The 3753-nt window shown below is 41.9% G+C and overlaps 1 long non-coding RNA gene across 1 annotated transcript in view; it reads right to left on the bottom strand.

The window, feature by feature from the left end:
* The window catches only part of LOC114923603, a 7679-nt gene that overhangs the window by 1886 nt on the left and 2040 nt on the right, over positions 1-3753 (bottom strand). The window contains exon 2 of the long non-coding RNA XR_003810672.1: positions 1215-1379. This is a non-coding gene — a long non-coding RNA (uncharacterized LOC114923603). The remainder of the gene's footprint in view (positions 1-1214; positions 1380-3753) is intronic.

Raw genomic sequence — 3753 nt, 5'->3', positions numbered from 1 at the left:
GGTAGGAAGATTTCGGTGTCATCCATATGATGTCCCTCAGGATGTCCCCTGACTTATTTTTCTTCTCCTTAGAGCAATAACAGAATAACAGAGTTGGAAGGGACCTTGGAGGTCTTCTAGTCCAACCCCCTGCTCAGGCAGGAAACCCTCAACCTTGATGATGTTAAGATGTGTGGACTTCAGCTCCCAGAATTCCCCAGCCTTTGTTCCAGTTGCCATGATTAAACCTTTTTTACATACTTTTGGCCTGGATGATTGAGCCTTCATTTACATACTTTCCCAGCCAGAAAGTAATGTGTTCTCCAATTCCCATGCTGGCTGGGGAATTCTGGGAATTGAAGTCCACACATCTTAACATTGCCAAGGTTGACAAATTCTGACAGTGCGATCCAATTTAAGGTTGTCAAGGTCCTCTCAGCATATGAGATATTACGGTGTATTCTTTCAGGCCACAAATGTGCAGATAGTATCATTCTTTCAGCCCAAATCTGGGCAACATCTGGGAGAGTACTCCATATTTTAGGAAGACTGGAGTCACAGCCAAATCATGGATTTGAATGAAAGGATAGATGTGGCAGGCTTTGGGGGGAGGGGTATCCAGGGAGAGGGAAGATGTTGGGGCTGATTCTATTCCACCTCCTGTGAATCTAGAGTTCACGTGACAATAAGGAGGCACTACATCACTATTTCCCAAAAACAAAAATTAGGATCTGCGTGGAATTGAATCAGGTTGCATGCTTCAGTTTCACTCATATCGAATTTGTAGCACAGATCTCAGTGATTGAACTGCAGCTTATTGCTGCCTACCAAAAATTATTTTATTACGGCTTCATGAATCACATCACATCTCTTAACAGAACTATCAAGCCTGGCGGAAAGGAGACCACACAGTAAGCTTAGCCTAAATAGAAGCAATTATTCCAACTGAAAAACCAAGCTGGATTCCAGAGATTTACAGGATCATGTAGCCATTGTAACCCAGCTGAATTGCTATTACTAGGAATATACCACTGTGATGTAGCACAAGGTTTTTCAACCTTGGCAACTACCAGATATTTAGGCTTTGATTCCCAGAATGCCACAGCCAGCAGGGCCACTGCTGAGAATTTTGGGAGTTGAAATCCACCAATCTGGAAATTGCCAAGGCTGGGAACCCTTGGTGTCGAAAATATTCCTCCAAGTGAAGGAATGGATGGTAATCCATGAATACGTACGATGATATCCTGTATTCTTCATTTGCTTGACAATTTTACGATCTTCATAGCCGTTGAAATATATAGGTCCAAGACTAGAATCATGAACTACTTTATTGAGCTCAATGTTGATGGGAGATTGTCTCATGCCACCGCAGGAGCCAATAGTTCCCCAAGTGCTAGGTCCTAGCAGAAAAAGAGTAAAGAGATGATCATATTAGATAATAATATAATAATGTAGCCCTTCCATTTTTTTCCTTTTTTTTCCTTTTTTTTCGTTTTTGCAATTAGAACATTTTTCTAGAATTTGGCAAATGGGTGTGTGTATTTACCCAGTCAGTTTCCAGGTAAAATTCAAGGTATCGGCTATCAATTTTAATGGCCTACATGGCTTGGGGCCAGGTTATTTGAAGGACCACTACTCTTTTATTAAACCCACCCAGCCCACCAGGCCAGGAAGGCAAGGCACATTGTGGGTCCCATCGATAAGGGATTGTCATCTGGTGGGATTACAAAAAGGGCCTTCACAGTGATGGCCCCTTCTTCGTGGAACACCATTCCCGCTGAGGAATGGCCCTCAACCTCTGCTTTTCTCAAAGTCCCTAAAAACATAGTTTTGTCAGTGGGCCTGGGGACCACAAATGGAAATGGAGCTGTTCAAGTGGCTGATTTGTTTGTGTTGTTTCTGCCATGGTGGGTGGGGTGGGGGGATTTATGGGTATTCATTATGTGGTGGAGTTTTTAAATTTTGTAAGCCAGAGTTCCCCATTTCCACCTTTGCAGACCGGCCGGGGGAGGGGAGGGGATAGTTCGCAAAATGGCCGGCAAGCACTGGCAGCTCCATTTGCATGAGGGGAATGCATGGGCACCTGCCGCTCATGTAAATGGAGCACGCACACATGTGCTCACCCACTGCTCCCACAAGTGAGGATGTGTGCAAGCGCTCTCTGGCTGTTTCCATGGCCCAGTTGCAAACCCCTCACAGCCCACTAGTAGGCCCTGGTCCACAGGTTGCGGACCCCTGTTGTAAACCTCCAAGAGTCACCTATCTATGAGTTGGGCAGCTATACAGGTAGTCCTCCACTTACGACCAAAATTTTTGTTGTTAAGCAACACAGTTATTAAGCGGGTTTGCCCTATTTTATGACCTTTCTTGCCACAGTTGTTAAGTAAATTGCTGCAGTTGTTAAGTTAATAACAAGGTTGTTAAGTGAATCTGGATTCCTCACTGACTTTGTTTGTCAGAAAGTCGCAAAAGGAGATCACATGACCCCGGAACACTGCAACTGTCATAAATATGAGACAGTTGCCAAGCATCCAAATTTTGATTTACTTACAGCAGTTCATTTACTGACCATTCAAAGTTACAACAGCACTGAAAAAAGTGACATGACCGTTTTTCACACTTAACAACTGTTGCAGCGTCCCCATGGTCATGTGATCAAAATTCAGACATTTGGCAACTGACTCATACTTTTGACAGATGCAGTGTCCGGGAATCATGTGATCACCTTTTTTGACCTTTTGGCAAGCAAAGTCAATGGGGAAATCACATTCACTTAACAACCTTACAACTAACAATTAACTTAAAAACTGTGGCAAAAAAGTCATAAAATGGGGCAAAACTCACTTAGCAGCAGAAATTTTGGGCCTCATATATAAATGACCTGAAAGGAAAAACATTTAGAAGTTCCTCCTCATGTTTCAGCATATTTTAACCTCGAGATTGCTAAAGGTATGTTGGCAGATACCACACTTGTGATTGCAACATATAGAATTACAGAGATTTTCAAACGTAAACAGTGTGAGGGTGGGTGGGCATGTTCATTCCTTTAAACTCATTACACATTTTCCTTCCCATGTTAATATTTTTTAAAGATCTATGGTTTTAATTATCACTACCTTTATACTATTAGGCATATAACGTATGCTGTTGTAACGCTAGCCTTGAACAAAAACTGAGATGTAGACTTCTTCTAGGTGTCATCAGTTGAGGAAATAAACAGTAAATTAATTATAATAACAGTCGGTATTAAACTCAGAGTGGTCACTGATTCAATCCAACCAGCGTATGAACAGTAAACAGGGTGAATTAGAAATTCAGGTGAATGAGGGCAGATATGGTATTGTTGCCATTACGGAAACATGGTGGGATGAAACCCACAAATGCAACACACAGCTAGAAGGATTTAAATTATTTTAAAGAAACAGACCAAATAAAAGAGGAGGTGGAGTTGCTCTCTATATAAGAAATAACTACATCTCTACAGAAATAGAGCACAACAATGATGAAAACTGTCTTGAATGCATTTGGATCAATATAAAAGGTGGGGGAATGACATTGCCATAGGTGTATACTAAAGGCCACCCAACCAAACAGAGGAAATAGATGAACTTTTTGCTAGTCAGCTAACTAAGGTATGTAGGAAGCACATCACAATAGTAATGGGGGACTTTAATTACCCTGACATCAACTGGGAGACAAACTCTGCACCAAGTGGAAGATCAAACAGATTCCTGACAAACCTAGCAGACAACTTTGTCTCCCAAAAAGTAGAGA

Source organism: Protobothrops mucrosquamatus, unplaced genomic scaffold (assembly GCF_001527695.2).
Source record: "Protobothrops mucrosquamatus isolate PMUCROS unplaced genomic scaffold, P.Mucros_1.0 scaffold4843, whole genome shotgun sequence".
Classification (NCBI taxonomy): domain Eukaryota; kingdom Metazoa; phylum Chordata; class Lepidosauria; order Squamata; family Viperidae; genus Protobothrops; species Protobothrops mucrosquamatus.
Note: the sequence above shows the minus strand (reverse complement) of the source record. Positions and strands in the feature narration are given on the sequence as shown.